Here is a 25,303-nt window from a genome sequence, read left to right as displayed (position 1 = left end):
GGTATATATATTTGAACTTGATCCACATTTATGTCACTACATAAAGTTCAAACTTAAACTTAATAGCCTCGAAACCTTAGTTTATTGGATTCATGAATATAGAATTTAAATTTACTAAAGATTTTCAATAACTGCTTTATTGAACAAGAATATGATATTACAAACTATGAGTGTTAGGACATAAAATCCAACACAATCCTCGTGATTTTTGGAAATGCGATCAAGTATACTCTTTGCCTCCTCATATGTTTTGTCGAGCAGACCACCAGCGGCTACCACATTGGTAGCGGTCTGTGAAAAGGGATTCAATCCTTGGTAAAAGATCTCCATCTGCAGGTAGTCTAGTAAGCCATTATGTGGACAGTCTTTTACCAGCCGCTTGAACCTCGCCCAGGCATCGCTGAGCGATTTTCTATCTTCTTGTTCAAAATTTGTTATTAATTTTCTTTTCCTAGCATTCTCGATTTGTGGGAAATATTTCTTCAGAAACTTTTCCACCATCTGTTCCCATGATGTTATCTCCCCCGGTTCGAGAGAATATGCCCATTTTCTTGCTTGATCGCATAAGTAAAATGGGAACAGAATGAGTCGAATGTCCTCAGTGGAGATATTCGGGAACACAAAAGTGTTGCAGATTTCTATGAAGCTCCGGAGGTGGGCATGCAGGTCTTCGCCATGCCCCCCTCCAAACTGCCCAGCAGCCTGGATCATCTGCAATATTTGTAATACATAGTAGACTAAGAGAAAAAATCTAAAAATATATTACAAATATTTGCAAATATGTAAGAGATGACTAGTTAATCTTTGATTTTTTTTTTAATTTCCAATTTCACCCTCCCTTGTCATATCTTATTTGTACATCTTTTTTTTAGTCTTTTTATTTTCTTTCTCTTCTTCGATTTTTGCTTCTTCCTTCAATTTTTTCATTTTTCCATTTTATTTTATTTCTCGGTTTTTGTTTCTTCTCCTTTTTTTTTATTCTTTCCTTTATCCGATTTTTGCTTCTTTCCTATATTTTTTTTTTTTTTCTTTCATTTTCTTCTTTTTCCCTTTATTTTTTTTCATTTTTTTTTTATTTTCTTTCATTTCTTTCTTTCTTCCTTTTTTTTTAATTTTCTTTTCTTTCTTCGGTTTTTGCTTATTCTTTTTTTTTTCTTTCTTCAGCTCTTGCTTATTCCTTTTTTTTTTATTTTTATGTTCTTTCCTTTCTCCGATGTTTGCTTCTTCCCTTATCTTGTTTTATTATTTTATTTTATTTTCTTTCTCTGATTTTTTGCGCTTCCTTTTTTTCTATTTAATTTTCTTTCCTTTTTTCAGTTTTTGCTTCTTCTCTTTCCCTTATTTTTAAGATTTTTCTTTCCTTTATTTGAATTTTTTCTTCTTCCCATTTTTTTCACAAGAATTATGAGACTGAGTTCCATACGAAGGACTTGAAAGTACTCAATTCATAAGTGACTTAACACCAACAAGCCAATCATCAAGTTTGATTTTATAACAAATAATAAATATAAATAGCAAATGAAAGTCTATCAGTGATAACCACAAATATTTTCTATCATTGATAGTTTAATCTTTGATTATATTTTCGTAGTTAATAGCCACTTATAGAAATCTATCATTGATAGCCAGCTTAGTGAATTTAATTAATAAAGTTGAATCTCGAACTAAAATGTAAGTGGAGTGCCTAGAAGTTATCACTAATAGCATGTTTATCAATGATAGAAGCTATCATTGAAAAGGTGTTCAGTGGCTATGATTGATAGAAGCTACTACTAATAGCATGTTACCAGTGATAGAAGCTAATACTAATATCATGTTATCGATGATAGAAGCTATCTGATAACACGTTATCGGTGATAGAAGCTACCACTGATAGCACATTATCGGTGATAGAGAACTATCACTAATAACATGATATCAATGAGATCATTGATAGCATCTTATTAGTGATGTTATTAGTGAAAAAAGCTATCACTGATAACCACATTATGAGTGATGTTAGTGATATCGGTGATAAAACTTAGGTGATATCTATATATCGAGTTTCTTTCAAAGGTAATAACCAATTATAGAAGTTTATCATTGATAGGCTTAAGTGTTAATATTTCAAGGTTGATTCTAATTGATGAAAGTCTATCAGTAATAACGACTGATAGCTACTATCAGTGATAATCATGATAAAAGATTATTAGTGATAACTACTATGGTAATCAAAATTGTTGGTCTTCTTTCAAAGTTGATCACTATTTATAAATCTATCATTGATAGCCACTGATAGCCTTAAGTAATAATATTTCAACGATAATTCCAATTGATGAAAGTGAATCAATGATAGTTACTAATAATTGATAGCAAATTAAAAGCTAATACTTCAAGATTGTATTAATTTTTCTCAAATTGAAAGCTCATTGATAGCAACTATCATCGATAGCAATTGATAGAAGCTATTAGCGATAATAGCTGATACCAGCTATCAGTGGTTATCACTGATAGCTACTATCAGTGATAGCTTTTAATTTGAGAAAACCGGGAAGAAGCGAACAAAATGGTGGCTAGGCATGGGTTTTTTAGTCTTTTACCATTTTTTGATCTATACATACAATTATTTTATCTTTGTACTATATATTCTATTATTTTAGGCTTGAATTCTATTTATGCAACTAGCCATTTTTTTTAATCTTACATCATATTGTAATTTTATTTTAAAGCACCATTGAAATCAAATTAGTGATTCTCCATTGTAGCCAGTTTTCTATTAAATCACTAAAATTGATGACTAAAATTGAGCATCATCCTAGTCAATTTTCCATTAAGTTACTAAAGGCCCGTTTGGTAATCATTTCGTTTTTTATTTTGTGATTTTAAAAATTAAGCCTATTTCCTCATACTTTTTTACAATGGTTTGTATCTTTCTTAATTACAAGAATTGCATCCTTAGCTAAATATCAATAACAAAAATGAGTTTTTAAAAACTACTTTTTTAGTTAAAAAAAATTTACTTCATTTTTGAAAACATGGGTAAAAAGTAGATAACAAACTAAAAAATTTTGAGGTGGGAGAGATTATTATAAGCTTAACATTCAAAAACCAAAAACAAAATGTTTATCAAATGGGGCTTAATGGGTCATTTGGTTGGAGGATTTTCTGCATGAGAATTGATACCGACATAAAATCATGTTTGTTTCATAGTTTTCAATACTTTGCCTAAAAATAAGCTATTCCCAAGTATCCCATCTCCCACAGATAAAGGTTTTCTTTTCTCTTCCAAAACTGTGGGTTTTCCATTCTCTATCTATTTTTCATTTTATATATAATTTCATTTTGGATATAGTTAATTAATTAATATTAATTTAACATAAAATCATTTTTCAATGATAATATTTGATTATGTTGCTAAATAACAACAATGCATAGACAAAACAAGAACAAACGAAACAAGGTAGAAGAGAGATTGAAAAGAACAATTATTGAACTCAATTGTGTTGTGTCTTACAAGGGCACTATACATCACTATTTATAGGATATAAAATGATGCATGTTACAACATTGAATTCAATGGAGGGTGCATGTTACAACATGAAATTCAATGGGAGGTTTATGATATTTGATAACCTATGTAGGTTATGGATATCTACACTAGAGAGTATATTATAATATATATTACATTTATAATACTCCCTCTTAGATATCCATATTATATAAAATAAATATCTCATTAAAACCTTCCTAGGAAAAACCCCAATTGAAAAAAAAATCCTAGTGAAAGGAAAATAGTACATTATTTTATATACTTTCAGTGACTGCCTAATTAAAAACCTTGCTAAGAAAACCCAATGGGAAATACCATAGTCAAGGGAAAAAGAGTGCAGTATTTCTACTCCCCCTCATAAATACATCAATTGAGTTCTCTAAGTCGTCGCGTTCTAATGTTGTGTACCAACTTTTTGAATGTTAGTGTAGGTAGTGCCTTTATAAGTAAGTCCATCAAGTCGTCTTTCACTATAAGAAGAAGACGATCTCCTAACGCTAAAACAGCCATCGGGAGTAAAATCGTCGGGAGATATAATATCTTCGGACGTCGTAGAACAATAGTCGGGAGTTATGGTACAATATGACCCAACTCCCGATGGGTTAATTAAACCATCGAGAGTTATGCATAAATCCCGGCGGTTCTCCTTGTCGTTGGGAGATACGGGCATATCTCCCGATAGTTAATTTTAAAAATTAAGGAATTGGCTAGTAGTCAATTATTGGTAAGTTTATAAGTTTGCTTTTTTAGATTGTCATAAACATCATATATGCTAATTATTCCTTATTTCTTTTGTAGCCTCGTTTTGTGCTTGATTTATCCGATCAACCATTTAATAGTTTTATTGTACATCAAATGTAAAACTCATTCAATGAATTCAGAGCAGATTTACATAGACATCACAGGAAATGTAGCAACCCTTAGCAAACACATGCCAACCCTTCTAGCTGGCTTAAAAATAGACCATATCATTTACTTCATTTACTATTATAGAATATCCTTTTAATTTATTTTTGTTGGAATGTAGAAAATCTCAGAGACAAATAGAAAGAATGGAGATAAATTACCGTTCGACCACTTAGGCGAATCAAAGACATTCTGCAAATTCAAACTGAGCAGCAGGAAAAACAATGTCGAGAAGTAGGACGTGTTAACCTATTTAAAGAAACACACTCTAAAAGTGGCAATTTTGTGAATCGGGCAACTGAGGATGCACATGTATTCAATTTTATTTTATTTTCATTTTATTTTCATTTGTAAGTTCAGTTACTCGTACTTACACACTTAATTAATATGTGTAGAATCAAATATTAGAATTACAATCCAACCTCTCTCCAGAAGTTTCCCAATCATTAACAGGGGACGAAATTTGTGAGACGGTTTTGGGTAGACGACTCTATCATGTAAAAGGTCTATGTTGGGGACCTAAACCTAAGTCAATAAGGGGTAGCATCTGCATAACCAAATAGATCAAAGTTTGATTTGTTTGAATAAAACAAACTCACATCAATTGTTCCTTGAAGATAACGGAGTATATGCTTAACTCTGTTCTAATATATTTTTGTTGGAGAAGAACTGTATCTTACTAATAAATTTATTGAGAATGCTATATTTGGTCTTGTGTCACTACTACAAAAACCAGTGTTTCTTGACCTTTTTTAAATGTCAAGAATGATTTTCTTGACGTTTTTAAAAACGTCAAGGAAGCCATTGCTAAGAATGTTGATTTCTTAACGTTTTAAAAACTTTAAGAAGAGTGACACTTGATATTTAAAAAAGGTCAAGAAACACAAACACTTGACATGTTTGATGTTGGATCGACACCAGCACGCAACAGAAGAAATTAGGATCCATAAGCATTCTAATTCATTAATTTTAGTTGAAAAGAAACATGTTAAAAACAGAGTTTAATGGGTTTCAAAAACATACCTTGGCCGAACCAACGAAATCTTTATTTCCAGTTGCAAAATCCTCTGAATCCTTGTGTAGACCACCACAAAATCTTCCCTTCTATCCTCTTGTGCTCTAACTGAGATGTGGGACTCAAAATAATTTGGAATCAAAGGGAATGGAGAAAGCTCACTGAATCAACCTATTGAAGAAAACCTTCTTCATTCGAATTTTTCAACAAAAATACAATCGGTTCCTCATCCTTTTCTTCACTCCAATCTCTACAATATATTGTATACTATCATGCAAAGAGATATGCTGTATGGGATGCAACTCATGCTTGGAGTAAACCAAAGAAGAGATGGTAGGTTGCTTGTGGGCAAGTTGATGTTGAACTTGAAAAACCCATTTTTCAAGTTTTGTGTCATTTTTCAATTTCCAAAAATCCAAAATTGATTTAAAATCATATTTTATTTCTAAAATCAAAATTTATTAATTTTATAATTAGTAAATAATTATTTAAATAATTTAAATAATTTTAATTAATTTATTATCCAATATTAAATTAATTTTTACACAAATTCATCTTCATATATTTAAATAATATTTAAATATATTTTCTTCAATTCTGTTTGATTCTAATTTGAAAGTTTCAAATTAACTTATCATGCTACTCTAGAGCTAATCCATTTTCGAGCTAGTAGGGGGACCTCATGGACCTACAAATCATGGGCTCAAACGATCCGAGATTAGTCAGCTAAACTCATTAGACCGATCTAACCCACATTCGTTAACTAATAGGTCACTCCACTAAAGCCCACAGTTGAACTCCCCTCACTGTAGATATATTATGTCCACTCGATATAACCATAATTAGTAAGTTAACCCTTCACAGGTTGTTCATAATAACGGCTGGGTCAAATATCTGTTTTACCCCCGAAATCACCTCTTGTTCCTTAAGTCCCCATTGATCCTCTAATGAACAATTGTTTTGTGATCCTATCACAAAACTGAGTCCTTCTTATACCAAATGAGAGGACAGGATCCCTTGTTAGAGCCCCAAAATCAGCACTTATGAGAACAACCTCTCTACCATCCCTAAAGTGAGTAGGAGTGAAATCTCTCTTGCACCCTATGTCCCCAACTATCTATCTAGTCTTACCCCTAAAATGGTAGTCATATTGAGCCAGTGTTGTTGAGCCAACTCTCGCCTATGCAAATCTAAGGGAAATCCCAGATAAACAGAAGTTCATAGTTAGCTCAGGATTAAGGTCAAGTTACCTAGGTCATCGCTTTGAAATAGTCAGTCTTAAAAAGTAAACAACATTATAAAGTAAAAGTGACTTATTTCGTGGTCCGTTCTTGTACAACTCTTTTGCACAAGGACATCCCCACTCCTTATGTCCAACATGAACGAATTAGGATGACTTCGTTTGTAGCACTTTACAACTCCTTGTAACAACAATAAAGTAGGTCATATCCAATAGTGTTGCCAGAATAAGGTATCCAATAGGCCGCATCCATGTATTATAGATCATTTTGACTATTTACTCGAACCTGATCCACCTTTATCTCTTTACATAAAGTTCAAGTACTCATCCAATAGTCAAGGGACTTTTAGGTTTATTGGATTTCTATTCAAGTAATAAATCTATTCAATAACACCTTTATTGAATTTTCAGAATAAGCTGCATTGTTTACATACCACGATTTTTAGGTCATAAAACCTAACAAACTCCCACTTGGACTAAATCTCCAGTGGTAACTTATACATCTGATATATAAGATTGAGTTTCTGAGTTTTATAGAGAAGTACAATAAACTAGGGCATCCCATACCCATCTTACCATTCGGTATCTCTATACCCAATATTTCTCCCACTTGCCCTAGGTTATCTGGTGTTCCTAGTCCTACTAGGTAATTCTCAAACACTTTAGCCAAGAGAATTATTGTAAACATTGTTAGGTATACAATAGGCTTTTGATAAAACTATAAGGGGACTGCATCTTAATCTCAATAATGGCCAGGAAGCACACTTTCTTCCGACTAAATTGAGGTACTCTCAACTCTTTGAGCAAGATGCATATGATCTGTCTCAATAACTCTTTGTTAACAGTCAGATCTAGAAATCTTTAAACTTTCTATACTTTGATCTAGCCATTTAGATATTTGAATATCTACAAATGACTTTTAAAAATTTGCTTTTCAACAATGGTTGCTAAAACAAACATAATTTTTGAAAATGAACATTTCATTTATCCCAAAAATATATACAATTTGTTCTATAAAGGTTTTAACAATTAAAAACAAGTACCAACTTCTCCCACTGGATGAGCTTAGCAAATGGTCCTAGGGTCATGTTAGCCTGGTTGCCTTTTCTCTTCTCTATTCTTTACAAGATATTGAGGGCAGTGTCTCCTCTAGTGCTCTTCATCGTTGCAATGGAAACATTTCCCTTTGCAGCGCTATCCTTACCTTTCAATCCAGTAGGATTCTTCTTCCCTTTCCCTTTGCCTTTCTTCACAAGAATACTCTTACTCTTTGAAGAAGAAGCAACTTTTACGTGTGAAGGACATTCTTGACTTCTCGGTAGTAGTAAAATTTACTTATTGTATTGGACCCTTTGTTCTTAACATTGTCTGGTAAGCCTGTAGCTCATTAAGTAGATTAGTCAAATTTTATTTGTTAATGCATTCAAAATTGTAAAAAACTCTTCAGAAGAGATTCTAGAATAAAACCAACTTGACTTCTCTTGTCCACGAGAGCACCGTTTACTTCTGTCCCATTAAAGTGGACCGTCATGTCCAGGACATATTCATAAACATTGGTCCCCACTTTGATGCGATTGTTGTAAACGTACTTAATGGCATCCTTTGTAGAGATTCCATAATCTCTTTGGTAGTACTCATATCCTTATACTTCTTCTGTCATATTACGGGCTATATAATTATCCTTGACCCATCTGTCATATACATCCCGAACATTTCGGTTTGTGTTAGAGCTACAAATGGGAGGACAATCCTCAGTTAAGACAAACCGCATATTGTCTATCACAAGTATCGTGTTCAAATTTGATTTCCAAATCTTGTAATTATCCCCCAATAAATTTATCTGACGCCAACACTTGTATTAATGAACTTGTCATTCTGAAATTAGATATCCAATCAAGTTTTAGCAATTTTAATAATTTACCCAAGATTATTCTTTTGCAATGATACTACATCAAGACATTCTTGACTAAATACTACCTCCAGAATAACTCATATTCTGATAGTCATTGAGGTATCGCTTTTGGTCAGACATTATTAACACTTAATAATTTTGTAAGCGTAGACCTACCATTTTCGAATCGTATATAACGGTATGAGTATCGCTCCAAAATGGAAAACAATACCCAAAACGGAACTATAAAACCCTATTGATTTTACTGAAGCCTGGGTTGTTCCGAATCCTATATTACAACCCTTCATAGGGATAACCATCATTAAATGACTAGAAAAGGGCCGCTTAAAGCTAACCAACAGGCAGAACATAAGAATCTAACGGTTCAGACTAATGGAGGAGACTGTAGGATATGTTGACACATTTCCTTCACCCACTTACTATGAAGTACTTCCTCCGTTCACCTTGGTATTGACGCATACATCCACTCTCCATACGGAGGTCACTCCCAGGGTGACACGAAGCGTCATATGAATCTCATGGTGTGAAATATGTGGAGATGTGGAAGTTGAAATCATACACTTGATTTTTGTTCGAACAACTTTTCATTATTCACCCGAGTCTAAATTTGAGCTAAAAAATACTCTCCGTGGGGAGGTGACTCCTAGGGTGACACGAAGTGCCGCTTAAATTCAGATTGTGAACTCTTAAGGACGCGAGAGCTAAGAATAACATACCGCATATGTTATTAATCTCCTGCTGAAGTTTTCTAATAACTCTATCATATAGAAGTTATTCACTACCACTGAAGTGTTCTAATGTTTGGGTAACCTTGTACTTAGGTTCTTTTCTGACTAAATAAAAATAACCCTAAGTCTATGTGGTTTATCCATGTATAACTCTTATAAATGGACTTAAATCTATGATGTCTATGTGATAAACGCTTTTATTACCTCACATCGCTCACGGATACTCATAAAAGTAGTTACCAACGCTCAATTATTCGGCCATAATCCCTAGGTAGGAAGTGTTTCGTAGACTGTGAACTTAAATACCCCCAACATTTGACAGGATTTATATACCGGTTGAGTTTGTAACCCTAGTTTTACAAGTTTAACGACCTATTTTAACTAATTAATACAAGTGGTTAACCTACGTGAGCATGCAACTTCTTCGTTATGGGTTTTAAATGTCTAACCCGATTTTATAACAGCTTATAAAACTTTAGACATGCTAAACATCCACAACATTTAGGCATTCGATATCTAATATAACACTTATATTAAATACAACAAACCCTAACATGCATACTATATATTATAACAAATTATAACATACTTTCAATGCATGTTGCGTGCTTCCTATGGTGGGATTTTAAATCTAAATGGCATACTATATGCACATACAAGATTTATTTAATTATAACATACATCCAATGCATAAATAATTAAACACGTACTGATATGGTTTTAGTTTTGGCAAAAACATGCAAAACTAACTTAATACAAAAAGAGCTTCAACACCGCTCGAACCGCTCTAAAATCGCCTGAACCAGACCCGAATTGTCTGAACCGGACAAGCAGAGACTAAAACGAACCAACCACAAACCATTTGAAGCGGAATCGGACCAAACCTCAAGAGAACCAGTCGAACCAGCTTCTCTTGCTCTCGCTCAAAATCTTACTAAGTCAGATCGTTTAGCATTGACGACAATCGTCATGCATTCAACTTGATCGTTTAGTGTTTGCTTGATCGTTTAGCAACTAATGACTATTGTTTAACAAAGCTACCTGATCGTGTAGTATTTACCTTCTATCGTATAGTGTCATCGTCTAGCACCGGAGGATGCTACACGATCGCTTAGTGTCAAACATTATCGCATAGCTCCATCGTTTAGCACCGCGTCTTGATCGTTTAGCACGTGCCCGAGGTAAGCGATCGTCTAGTGCTATCACTAACTTGGCCCCTTCGCATGTTTCTTCGAATTACAACTTAATTTCAACTCTAATGACTCCAAATAAATTATAGATTCTAGGAAAGACATTAAAGCTTATCAAGCAAGAGCCAATTAAAAATTTAAACAAGAAATCAAAGAGAAATTAAAGGCCAAACTCAGAAAATCATATCATTACAGCAGTTTCATATTTTCATACAAAACACCCACTAAACCAGAATTAATCCGAATTGAATGCTTATAAGATGCTCTGATACCAATTGTTTGATCGAAAACAGCATGTAGCGGAAGAAATCAGGATCCATAAGCATTCTAATTCATTAATTTTGGTTGAAAAGAAATATTCTAAAAACAGAGTTTAATGGGTTTCAAGAACATACCTTGGCCGAACCAACGAAATCTCCATTTCCAACTGCAAAATCCTCTGAATCCTTGTGTAAACCACCATAAGATCTTCCCTACTATCATCTTGGTGCTCTAGATTGAGTTGTGGGACTCAAGATAATCTGGAATAAAAGGGAATATGGAGAAAGTTCACTGAACCAACCCATTGAAGAACACCTTCTTCATCCGAATTTTTCAGCAAAAATATAGTCGGTTCCTCACCCTTTTCTTCACTCCAATATCTTCAATATATTGCAGACTATCATGAAAAGAGATATACTACATGGGATGTAGCTCATGCTTGGAGTAAACCAAAGAAGAGATGGTGGGTTCCTTGTGAGCAAGTTGAAGTTGAACTTGAATAACCCATTTTTCAAGTTTTGTGTAACTTTTCAATTTCCAAAAATCCAAAATTGATTTTAAAATCATATTTTATTTCTAAAATAAAAATTTATTAATTTTACAGATTAATTTCATAAATTAATTTTCTAATAAAATTAATAAATAATTATTTAAACAATTTAAATAATTTTAATTAATTTAATATCCAATATTAAATTAATTTTTTACACAAATTCATCTTCAATATTTAAATCATATTTAAATATATCTTCTCCAATTCTGTTTGATTCTAATTTGAACGCTTCAAATTAACTAATCACACTACTCTAGAGCTAATCCATTTTCAAGCTAGTAGGGGGACCTCATGGACCTACAGATCATGGGTTCCAATGATCCGAGATTAATCGGCTAACCACATTAGACCGATCTAACCACCATTCGTTAACTAATGGGTCACTCCACTAAAGTTCATAGTTAAACTCCCCTCACTGTAGATATATTATGTCCACTCGATATAACCATAATTAATAAGTTAACTCTTCACGGGTTGTTCGCAATAACGGTTGGGTCAAATCTCTGTTTTACAATCGAAATTACCTCTTGTTCCTTAAGTCCCCACTGATCCCCTAATAAATAATTTTTTTGTGATCCTATCACTAAACCGAGTCCCTCTCATGCCAAATGAGAGAGCGGGATCCCTTGTTCAAGCCCCAAAATCAACACTTAAGGGAACAACCTCTCTACTATCCCTAAAGCGGGTAGGAGTGAATTCCTCTTGCACCCTATGTCCCCAGCTATCTATCCAGTCTTACCCCTGAAATGGAAGTCATATTAAGCCAACGCTGTTGAGCTAACCCTCACTTATTTAAATCTAAGGGCAATCCCAGATAAACAGAAGTTCATAGTTAGCTCAGGATTAAGGTCAAGTTTCCTAGGTCATTGCTTTGAACTAGTCGGTCTTAAACAGTAAACAACGTTATAAAGTAGGAGTGACTCATTTCGTGGTCCGTTCTTGTACAAACTCTTTTGCACAAGGACACCCCCACTCCTTATGTCCAACATGAACGAATTAGAATCACTTCGTTTGTAGCACTTTACAACTCCTTGTAACAACTATAGAGCAGGTCATATCCAATAGTGTTCTCAGAATAAGGTACCCAACCTTATCCATGTACTATAGATCATTTTGACTATTTACTCGAACCTGATCCACCTTTATGTCTCCATATAAAGTTCAAGTACTCATCCAATAGTCAAGGGACTTTTAGGTTTATTGGATTTCTATTCAAGTAATAGATCTATTCAATAATACCTTTATTGAATTATCAGAATAAACTCCCACTTGAACTAAAACTCCAGTGGTAACTTATACATCCGATATATAAGACTGAGTTTCTAAGTTTTATAAAGAAATACGATAAACTAGGGCATCCCATATCCATCTTTTACCATTCGGTATCTCTATAACTGAGAATAAGCTCTATTGTTTACATACCACGAGTTTTAGGACATAAAACCCAACATTTGAAATGTCAAGAATATGGGCATTCTTGACAAGGAAAAAATGTCAAGAAATTTTGTGAACTTGTCATTTAAAAAATGTCAAGAAACATAGGCACGTGACATTTTTGAAATGTCAAGAATATGGCCATTCTTGACAAGGAAAAAATGTCAAGAAATTTTGTGAACTTGACATTTAAAAAACGTCAAGAAATTTCCTTTTGATTTTTTTTAGAAAAATCTACAATGTGATGTTTTTACCTATAATTGCTCCTGTATTTTGATCTAACCACATTTGATATATATATGACATACATTCATCAATCAAATAAACAATATACACATATTGACAAACTTATATATCAACAAAAAACCACCAACATCTTTTTATAAAAACTTAACTTCTTTAACATTGTCAATATATACAACATAAGGAACATAATTCTAACAGTCAACTCATATAGACACTTCCAAAACAATATAAGGAGCATAATTCTAACAGTCAACCCAATATGAACAGTTTCAAAAAATACATATCCAAAACTTCTATCAACAAAACCATCCATCTACCCACACATGTACCAATAAAAAACTATTCCCCACCTCCCCCCTTCCGCCCTGCATATTTGAACAATACCAAAAGATATTTACACTTGTATGGATATGAAGTAAATCCAAAAATTGATTAGCCAAAATAAACACATCCAAAATGACCAACCACGATCACATGTAGCTATCTAAAAATTCAGCCAACTCTATCCGCACGTTATCTAACTCGATTTGTGAGTACGATTTCCTTGTATTAATCTATAAACATAAAAGCCAAATATTATAATGGATTATGTTTTTCCCTATGCTATTTGAAATATCGAAATAACGATAACATACCAAATCTGAGATGACAATGCTTATTTTGGTCATAATATCCCTCATATACCTCATAACGTAGTATCCACATTCGGTGCTCCCAACTTGTAGAGGACACTATAGAGAAAAAAAACCAGTAAATAAGAATGAAGTAATCCTTACGCACTAGATGTCTACTTAATATGATGAATAAGTAGACATTTTAATTTATGCTTGTCTTTACTGTTCTCCATAAGGTTTGCTTTCGGGTTTTTTTAATATTCTTTTGAGATTAAAACATCGCAATTGCCCTATTTGTCAAGAAATAACCACAAATTATTCTAAAATAAAGTACACTTTAAAACAAACACTACAAATGAAAAATGTTAAGTTACGTGTCAGCTATATATCGTATGTCTACCCATGATGTTGTCCTTATTGAGTCTAAGTAGTACACAGTATCATCGTATGCATTTATATCAAGTAGTGCCTAATGACCACTAGTTAATAAAATATAATTAATATTTTTATTACTAATGGAAATTGATAAAAAGAAAACATATTTTAACTCACCCAGGATTAAAAAAAGCAATAACTAATTGGTTTCCTTCTGAGACCACCAGTCTACTACACAGGTTTCGAGTTTTAACTTCCTAAGAGTTATGTCCAGAGGAAATGAGAGACAGATCTACAAAAGTGTGTTGTGAACTTTCCTTTGAATCAATAAAGGATGAGTGCAAATACCTACAAAAGATTTATAACATAATTATAGACAACCGAAATTGGAAAGAAACGTCAAAACTGAAGTCTACAAAAGTAATAACATAACATACGCCATGTAAGCCACCAAACGTGCAAATACCTAGAAGTTGTAAAAAAAATACTATTCTTTGGCCATCACATTTTCAGTATATCTAAGAATGGATTTCAAAGATACCAGAAGAACCGATGTTGAGTCACTAACTTCTTTTTTCTTAGTCATTTCCATTGAAGTTTTCTCTTAATGCGGCAAAATCATAGCAACAAAAGTATATAAAGTAGAAAAATTAGACATTTTATGAACTAAATTGATTTTATTAGTGTCAATTACCTTAAAGATTTTCAACTCTTATGCGTTGCAATTTACATTCACATTTATCTTCTCTCTTCGTTTCTCTGGGGAGTTAATCTCCTCCACCTTAATCTACTCTTTCTGTTTCTTTTCATATGTAGTCTTCATCTTGTCTTTTTGTTTATCTTGAGATTCAATATCATCTGCTAAAAATTGCTTGGAGAATCTTCCATGTCCAGAAAATGCTATAGAAGATGACATTTAAAGACGGGCATCTAATTCTCTAACACATTGACGAAGTGCTTCATTCTCACTTACAATTTCCTTGTTTTCATCCTTCCCATGTTTTGAATTTCGTTTCATTATATGAAAGTAAGCCGTTGGAGTAGGAAACCACCAACCCCACGCACACGTCCGAGCCTTTCTTGAGTACTCAAAGCTTGTGTTAAAATATCATTGGGAGAATGATGTTTGTGGCACAATGGATCTGCATTATTCTTTGAGATCTCATCCTAAAAAGAAATGAAATTTAATATAATTAAGCTATATGTCATATACTTCATGTAACTTTAATACTTTTCTTACTATTCAATTAACAACTTCTTGAGCATCTTAATTGTCGTATTCTTCTTTCTTATTAACTTGAGCCTTCTTACATAGGTTAGCTCGATCGAAATCACTTTCATTTGAAGATACTTTCTTCTACAGTCAAATGAAGAAAAAAAAATAGATATTGTGATAAATTTAGGAATCATGAGAACATATACCAAATTCTTACCATCTTCTCAACAAGGTTAACATAACATTTCCTTGAAATTCGATGATTGTACATATTCTTAGATCGACGTTCTTGTTGCAAGCGTCTTTTTTCCTATACAAACGTAATGATTATTAGTAGGGAATGACATAACAAATATTTATAAAATTAAATTAATAATTTACTTGAAACTTTACAACAATCTCGATCTTACAAACTCTTCCCAATGACTTTGATCAATAAATGAATACTTTTCTGGTAGATTTATTAAAAGTTGAGGTTCATCTTTAAATGGCATAATGTATTTTGTTGTTAACCAATTCTTAACTGACGAAAAGCTATGCCTACAGTTTTCATAATGTTCTTCCTAGATCTTATATCAATTACAAAGGTGGCCTACACATTGAAAATTTAGTGAAAACATTACATATACATTTACAATATTATCAAGATAAAAAGTTGAATATATATACTTCAACTGTACTATATATCTTATCTTTCAACTCAGTAAATGTTAAGAGTAAGAAAACATGCAGTAGAAGTATCAAGGAGCCATACGCATTCAAATTCACTAGTTTTAGTAGAAACTATAGCATGTTCATCTAAATAAGAGTGTTTTTAGATCATATCTTTAATGAACTCTTCAAGAACTTGATTAATTAGCAGCAGTCTTCACCAAAGATCACCGTGAACTACCTCAAGATCTTCCCCAAAATTTATGTGGGACTCAAGAACAACTTGAAGCAATGAGGAACAGAGAAAGGCTCACAGCAGCACACTTCCGAAGAACCCTTCTTCTAGCTGAAATTTTCTCTCAAAATTTATGTGTATTGCATGCCTTCAGATCATTCCAATCTTCTTTATTTATTGCAGATGAACATGCAAAGAAGAGATATACATGGCTTGAAGCTCATGATTGGAGTTTAATGAAGAAGAAGAAGTGGGCTTTGTGTGAGCATGAAGAAGATGATATTGGAAAATCAAGTTTTTCCATTTTGTGCATGCAAACTAATTTTCCAATTTTTCTTTAAAACCAAAATTTGATTTCAAAAACCATTTTGATTTTGAAAACTGAAAAATAATTTTCTAAAATTGTTTTAAAATATTAATTAATTAACCGACTTTGTGTGAGCATGAAGAAGATGATATCGCAGACCTACAGATCATGGACTCCAACAATTCGAGATTAACCAGCTAAATTTTGGGTTTTATGTCCTAAAACTCGTGGTATGTAAACAATGGAGCTTATTTTGAAAATTCAATAAAGTTGTTATTGAATAGATCTATTACTTGAATAGAAATCCAATAAAACTAAAAGTCCCTTGACTATTGGATGAGTACTTGAACTTTATGTGGAGACATAAAGGTGGATCAGGTTCGAGTAAATAGTCAAAATGATCTATAGTACATGGATAAGGTTGGGTACCTTATTCTGGTAACACTATTGGATATGGCCTACTCTATAGTTGTTACAAGGAGTTGTAAAGTGCTACAAACGAAGTGATCCTAATTCGTTCACGTTGGACATGAGAAGTGAGGGTGTCCTCGTGCAAAAGAGTTTATACAATATCGGACCACGAAATTAGTCACTCTTACTTTATAATGTTGTTTACTGTTTAAGACTGACTATATCAAGGCGATGACCTAGGTAACTTGACCTTAATCCTGAGCTAACTCTGAACTCCTGTTTATCTTGGATTGCCCTTAGATTTGCATAGGTTAGGATTGGCTCAATAGCGCCGGTCCAATATGACTGCCATTTCAGGGGTAAGACTGGATAGATAGCTGAGGACATAGGGTGCAAGAGGGAATTCGCTCCTACCTGCTTTAGGGATAGTAGAGAGGTTGTTCCCTTAAGTGCTGATCTTAGGGCTTGAACAAGGGATCCCGCCCTCTCATTTGGTATGAGAGGGACTCGGTTTTGTGATTGGATCACAAAACAATTGTTCATTAGGGGATCAGTGGGAACTTAAGGAACAAGAGGTAATTTCTGGGGTAAAATAGAGATTTGATCCAACCGTTATTAGAACAATCTGTGAAGGGTTAACTTAATAATCATGGTTATATCGAGTGAACATAATATATCTACAAGGAGGGGAGTTCAACTATGGGCTTTAATGAAGTGACCCATTAGTTAAATTAATGGGGGTTAGATCGATCTAATGAGTTTAGATCGGTCTAATGAGTTTAGCCGATTAATCTCGGATCGTTGGAGCCCATGATCTATAGGTCCATGAGGTCCCCCTACTAACTCGGAAATGGATAGCTCTAAAGTAGTGTGATAAGTTAATTTGGAACGTTCAAATTAGAATCATAAGGAATTGAAGAAATATATTTTAATATGATTTAAATATATGAAGATGAATTTATGTACAAATTAATTTAATATTGAAGTCATTAGAGTTGGAATTAAGTTGTAATTTCGAAGAAACAAGCGAAGAGGCCGAGTTCAGATTCCAGACGATCAACCTCTGTTCATATCGTCGTTGAGCTTCAGTAGCTAAACGATCGTTTAGCTTCATATGTTAGACGATATGAAGGAAAAGCTAAACGATTGTCTAGCTTCGGACGTTAATCATTTAGGTGTTTTGCTCTAGACGATCGTCTACCTCTGGAGCTAAATGATGCATTGTTTTGCTATGCGGTGGCACTACACGATCGTGTAGCTTCGGGAGGGAGCTAAGCGATGCAGCGAAGAGCTATGCGATGGCGCTGAGCGATCGCTTACAAGATCATTTACCTATGAGCGACAGCTGAGCGATGCGTCGATTGCTATGTGATAACACTAGGCGATCGCTTACCTCAGGTGCGTGCTAAACGATCAAGATGAGGTGCTAAACGATGGAGCTATGCGATAGTGTTTGACACTAAGCGATCGTGTAGCATCCTCCGGCGCTAGAAGATTACACTATACGATAGAAGGCAAACACTACACGATCGTGTAGCTTTGTTAAACGATAGGCATTTGTTGCTAAACGATCAAGCCAATTGCATGACGATGGTCGTAATTGCTAAACGATCTGACTTAGCGAGATTTTGAGCGAGAGCAAGAGAAGCCGGTTCGACCGGTTCTCTTGAGGTTTGGTCCAATTCAGCTTCAAATGGTTTGTGGTTGGTTCGGTTCAGACTCTGCTGGTTCGCTTCAGACGGTTCAGGTCTGATTCAAGCGGTTTTGCAGCGGTTCGAGCGGTGTTGAAGATGTTTTTGTAATAGTTAGGCTTTTGCTTGCTTGTTTTTGTAAAAAATAAAACCATATCATTAAGTGTTTAATTATTTATGCATTGGATGTATGTTATAATTAAATAAATCTTGTATATGCATATAGTATGCCATTTAGATTTAAAACTCCACCATAGGAAGCATGCAACATGCATTGAAAGTATGTTATAATTTGTTATAATATATAGTATGCATGTTATAGTTTCTTGTATTTACTATAAGTGTTATATTAGATAGTGAATGCCTGGATGTTGTGGATGTTTGAGCATGTCTAAAGTTTTATAAGCTGTTATAAAATAGGATTAGACATTTAAAATCCATAACAAAGAACAACTGCATGCTCACGTAGGTTAAACACTTATTTTAATTAGTTAAAATAGGTCGTTAAACTTGTAAAACTAGGGTTACAAACTCAACCGGTATATAATCCTGACGAAGGTTGGGGGTATTTAAGTTGACGGTCTACGAAACACCTCCTACCTAGGGATTATGGCCGAATAATTGAACGTTGGTAACAAGTTGTATGAGTATCCGTGAGCGATGTAAGGTAATAAAAGGGTTTATCACCTAGACATCATAGGTTTAAGTCCATTTATAAGAGTTATACATGGATAAACCACATAGACTTAGGATTATTTTTGTTTAGCCGGAAAAGAACCTAAGTGCAAAGTTACCCAAACATTTGAACACTTCAGTGGTAGTGAATAACTTCTATATGATAGAGTTATTAGAATACTTCAGCAAGAGATCACAGTCTTGATTTAAGCGGTACTTCGTGTCACCCTAGGAGTGACTTCCCTACGGAGAGTATTTTTTAGCTTAAATTTAGACTCGGGTGAATAAGGGGAAGTTGTTCGAATAGAAATCAAGTGTATGATTTCAACTGCCACATCTCAACATAGTTCACACCGTGAGATTCATATGACGCTTCTGTCACCCTGCCAAGTGACCTCCCTTCGGAAAGTGTTTTGTATGAGTCAATACCAAGGTGAACGGAGGAAGTAGTTCATAGTAAGTGGGTGAAGGAAATGTGTCAACATATCTTGCGGTCTCCTCCATTAGTTTAGACCGTGAGATTCCTATGTTGTGCCTACTGGTTAGCTTTAGGCGGCCCTTTGCTAGTCGTTTAACGATGACTATTCTCTCGGAGGGTTGTAACATAGGATTCAGAAAAAACTCAAGCTCCAGAAATGGATAGGATTTCTTTGGTCATTCGTGGCCTCTAACGTCTGAAAATGGTGGGTCTACACTTACAGAATTATTAATTATTAATAATGTCTAACCAAAAGCTATACCTAAATGACTATCGAAATATGAGTTATTCTAGAGGTAGTATTTAGTGAATAATGTCTTGATGTAGTATCGTTGCAAAAGAATAATCTTCGGTAAGTTATTAAAATTTCTAAAACTTGATTGGATATTTAATTTCAGAATGAAAAGTTCATTAATAAAAGTGTTGACAGCAGATTAAATTCATTGGGGATAATTATGTGAATTAGAAATCAAATTTAAACACGATACTTGTGTTAGATAATTTGCGGTTTATCTTAACTGTGGACTATCCTCCCATTCCTAGTTCTAACACAAACCGAAATGTTTGGGATGTATATGATGATGGGTCAAGGCTAATGATATAACCTGTGCTTATATCCTTGTCAGCTTATCTAATGTGTTGAAAAAAGAAGCATGAGGATATGAGTATTGCCAAAGAGATTATGGAATCTCTATGAGGGATGCCATTAAGCACGTTTACAACAGTCGCATCAAAGTGGGGACCTATGTTTGTGAACATGTCCTGGACATGATGGTCCATTTTCATATGGCAGAATTAAATGGTGCTATCATGAACGAGAGAAGTCAAGTTGGTTTTTTTCTAAAATCTCTTCTGAAGAGTTTTCTGCAAATTTTGAATGCATTAAAGGAATAAAATTTGACTACTCTGTTAAATGAGCTACGGGCTTACCAGAAAATGTTGAGAACAAAGGGTCTCATGCCAGAAGTAAATGTTACTACTGCTGAGAAGTGAGGAATGTCCTCCAAGCCTAAAGTTACTTCCTCTTCAAAGAGTAAGAGTATTCTTGTGAAAAAGGCAAAGGGAAAGGGAAGGAAAAACCCTATTGGATTGAAAGGCAAGGATAATGCTGCAAAGGGAAATGTTTCCACTACAACGATGAAGGGTACTGGAGAAGACACTACCCTCAATATCTTGTTGAGAAGAGAGCAGAGAAAAGGTGACCAGGCTAACTTGACCTTGGGACCATTTGCTCAACTCATCCAGTGGGAGAAGTTGCTATTTGTTTTTAATTGTTAAAACTTGTAAAGAACAAATTGTATATATTTTTGTGATAAATGAAATGTTCATTTTCAAAAATTATGTTTGTTCTAGTAACCTCTATTGAGAATCAAATTGTTAAAAGCAATTTGTAGATATTTAGATATCTAAATAGCTAGATCAAAGTATAGAAAGTTTAATGATTTCTAGATCTGACTGTTAACAAAAAGTTGTTAAGACAGGTCAGATGCATCTTGCTCAAAGAGTTGAGAGTACCTCAATATAGTGGGAGGAAAATGTGTTTCCTGGCCACTATTGAGATTAAGATGCAATCCCCTTATAGTTTTATCTAAAGCCTATTGTATACCTAACAATGTTTACAATAATTCTCTCGTCTAAAGTGTTTGAGAATTACCTAGTAGAACTAGGAATACTAGATAACCTAGGGCAAGTGGGAGAAATATCGGGTATAGAGATACTAAATGGTAAAAGATGGGTATGGGATGGCCTAGTTTATTGTATTTCTCTATAAAATTCAGAAACTCAGTCTTATATATCAGATGTATAAGTTACCACTGGAATCTTAGTCCAAGTGAGAGTTTTTTGGGTTTTTTAAAACTCGTGGTATGTAAACAATGGAGCTTATTCTGAAAATTCAATAAAGTTGTTATTGAATAGATCTATTACTTGAATAGAAATCCAATAAACCTAAAAGTCCCTTGACTATTGGATGAGTACTTGAACTTTATGTGGAGACATAAAGGTGGATCAGGTTCGAGTAAATAGTCAAAATGATCTATATTACATGGATAAGGTTGGGTACCTTATCCTGATAACACTATTGGATACGACCTACTCTATAGTTGTTACAAGGAGTTGTAAAGTGCTACAAACGAAGTGATCCTAATTCTTTCATGTTGGACATGAGGAGTGGGGGTGTCCTCAGGAAAAACCGTTTGTACAAGATCGGACCACGAAATTAGTCACTCTTACTTTATAACGCTGTTTGTTGTTTAAGATTGACTATTTCAAAGCGATGACCTAGTTAACTTGACCTTAATCCTGAGCTAACTCTAAACTCCTGTTTATCTAGGATTGCCCTTAGATTTACATAGGTGAGAGTTGGCTCAACAACGCCGGCACAATATGACTGCCAATTCAGGGGTAAGACTGGATAGATAGCTGGGGACATAGGGTGCAAGAGGGAATTCACTCTTACCTGCTTTAGGGATAGTAGAGAGTTTATTCCCTTAAGTGCTGATTATGGGGCTTGAACAAGGGATCCTGCCCACTTATTTGGTATGAGAGGGACTCGGTTTTGTGATTGGATCACAAAAAAATTGTTTATTAGGGGATCAGTGGGGACTTAAGGAACAAGAGGTAATTTCGGGGGTAAAATAGAGATTTGACCCAACCGTTATTACGAACAACCTGTGAAGGGTTAACTTACTAATCATGATTCTATTGAGTGGAAATAATATATCTACAAGGAGGGGAGTTCAACTATGGGCTTTAGTGGAGTGACCCATTAGTTAACGAATGGGGGTTAGATCGGTCTAATGAGTTTAGCCGATTAATCTCGAATCCTTGGAGCCCATGATCTATAAGTCCATGAGGTCCCCCTACTAACTCAGAAATGGATAGCTCTAAAGTAGCGTGATAAGTTAATTTGAAACGTTCAAATTAGAATCATAAGGAATTGAAGAAAATATATTTAAATATGATTTAAATATATGAAGATGAATTTGTGTACAAATTAATTTAGTATTGGATATTAAATTAATTATAATTATTTATTAATTAATTTATGAAATTAATTTGTGAAATTAATAAAATTTGAGTTTAGAAATAAAATATGTTTTTAAAATCAAAATGGATTTTGGAAATTGAAAATTACACAAAATTTGAAAGTGGGTTTTTCAAGTTCATCTTCAAGTAGCTTACTAAGAACCCACCACCTCCTCTTTTGCTTTACTCCAAGCATGAGTCGCATCCCATGCAGCACATCTCTTTGCATGATAGTCTGCAATATATTGAAAAAAGGCATGAGAAACCGACTGAATTTTTGTTGAAAAATTCGGATGAAGAAGATGTTCTTCAATGGGTTCTGTTCAATGAGTTTTCTCCATATTCCCTTTGATTCCAGCTTATTTTGAGTCACACAACTCTATCTAGAGCACCAAGAGGATAGTAGGGAAGATCTTGTGGTGGTCTACACAAGAATTTGGAGGATTTTGCAGCTGAAAATGAAGATTTCGTTGGTTCAGCCAAGGTATGTTCATGAAACCCTTTATACTCTGTTTTTAGCATATTTCTTTTCAACCAAAATTAATGAACTAGAGTACTTATGGATCCTAATTTCTTCCGCTACGTGATGGTATTTATCTAACACTAAACTTATTAGTCTGATCTAACCCCCATTCGTTAACTAATGGGACACTCCACTATAGCCCATAGTTTAACTCCCCTCACTGTAGATATATTATGTCCACTTTATAACCATAATCAGTAAGTCGATCCTTCACAGGTTGTTCGTAATCACAGCTAGGTCAAAATTACCATTTTACCCCTGTGAGTACATCTGATTCCTTAAGTTCCTACTGACCCTCTAATAAACAATTCTGATTCATAATCTTTATGAATCAAATCCTTTCTCTATCATGAGAAGGCGGGGCCCCAATTGTTCAAGACCTAGAATCAATACTTAAGAGAACAACCTATCTGCTACCCCTAAATAAGGTAAGAGTGAATTCCATCTAGCAAGGCTATGTCCCCAGCTATTTATTCGATCTTATCCTTAAAATGAGAAGCTTATTGAGCATTGTTGTTGGACTACTCTTAACGTTTGCAGATCAGAGGATAATCCCGAACAAACAGGAGTTCATAGCTAGCTCTGGATTAAGATCGAGTTAACCTAGGTTATTTGATAAATGAAATAGTCAGTTTTAACAGTAAACGGTCGTTATAAAGAAAGGTGACTATTTTTGTGGTTTAGTCTATATGCAAACTCATTGCATAGAAAGCCCCCACTCACATGTTTCAACATGAACGATTTGTGGATCACATCGTTTGTAGCACTTTACAACTTGTAACAACTACAGAGTGGGCCGCATCCAATAGTGTTATCAGGATGAGATACCCAATTTCATCCATATACTTATTAGACCTATTTAGGCTATATATTGTCAATTTGATCCTGTTTATGTCACTACATAAAGTTACAGTATTCAGAATATAGCCAAGGATATGTTTATTGGATTTTCATAATAAGATGCAAAATCAACAAGTCATTATTATTGATAAATAGAATGTTTAACATAGACTGCGAGTTCTAGGACATTCCCAACAGTAAGCACACATTTCCAAGATGTATATGTAATAGGTAGATGATAATGCATAGAGGACCCAATGAAAGACTTTAACTTAGCTCCCTTTTCACCATTGGGTACGCCATCTTCGTTGTATTCCACAAACTTCTTTTCTCCCGCACTCCTAATACATGTTACATCAAACATAATAGTAGCTCCTCTTTCTCTATTCTTTTGATTGGTGGTTTATTTGGCCTAACAACTATTATTTCTTTATCACCAAACTCTAAATCTTCATCACCCATTGTACTATGCTCCATCTGGTGTATAAATAAAAAACTGTAATCAAATTTAAGAAACAATTAGCATTGTATACATACTAAGCAAACAAAAAATCAACTAAGACAAAACCGAGCTCATCGATTTTGATACCACTATTGTTCTTAACCCAATCACATCTAAACACAACAATATTATGAAGGAAATCAGACATGAGGATTTTCATGAGCAGCGGAATGATCGTTCTAAATTCCATTCGTATTTGAACATTAACAATTACAATCAAGAAACGGAAACATACAGGCTATGCACAAAACAAAATTACAGCGTGCTTTACATAAGATCAAGGGAAGAATTATATATATACCTTTGAAGACTCATCTTTAACACCCTTGATCACAAACGCTCGTTCACAGCAAGACGGCAATCCCGAACGCTTGAACACTACGATCGCTACACTGCACGATCAACGCGACCACAAATACAATAATCTCCAAGATCACGAACACAGCGAACGACCTCCAAAAACCTCGACTATGTCGAGTTGAGTACGACACCACCACAATGGCTACCTTGGTATTCTCGGTGTGAGAATCCAGAAGTGTGGACTCTGTGTGGACTTGGTTAAAGGAAGAGACCGAAGGAAGAACAATCGTGTAAATGATTGAGCACATGGGAGATGACAAGGTCTATCATATAGACGATGCCCGATCGTTTAACAAATTTTATACAATCGTTTAGCAAAAGCTTCGTGATCGTTTAGCTAAAGGCCAGCTGAGTGAACTATCGTATAGAATCATCCACAATCGT

General features: G+C 34.3%; 1 non-coding gene and 2 pseudogenes across 1 annotated transcript; 1 reads left to right on the top strand and 2 right to left on the bottom strand.

The window, feature by feature from the left end:
• Positions 1-346: 346 nt before the first annotated feature.
• LOC120082265 (small nucleolar RNA R71) lies at positions 347-453 on the top strand. The gene has a single exon (XR_005483102.1). It is a non-coding gene; the product is annotated as a small nucleolar RNA R71 (small nucleolar RNA).
• A 13,031-nt stretch (positions 454-13,484) lies between these two features.
• Positions 13,485-14,445, bottom strand: LOC150035036 (uncharacterized; annotated as a pseudogene).
• An 825-nt stretch (positions 14,446-15,270) lies between these two features.
• On the bottom strand, positions 15,271-24,519 carry LOC150035035 (uncharacterized; annotated as a pseudogene).
• Between the last annotated feature and the right edge of the window lie 784 nt (positions 24,520-25,303).

The sequence above is a fragment of the Benincasa hispida genome, chromosome 7 (assembly GCF_027475165.1).
Source record: "Benincasa hispida cultivar pf3 chromosome 7, pf3_genome.v1.1, whole genome shotgun sequence".
NCBI classification, from domain to species: Eukaryota; Viridiplantae; Streptophyta; class Magnoliopsida; order Cucurbitales; family Cucurbitaceae; genus Benincasa; species Benincasa hispida.
This window is presented reverse-complemented; position numbering and strand designations above follow the sequence as displayed.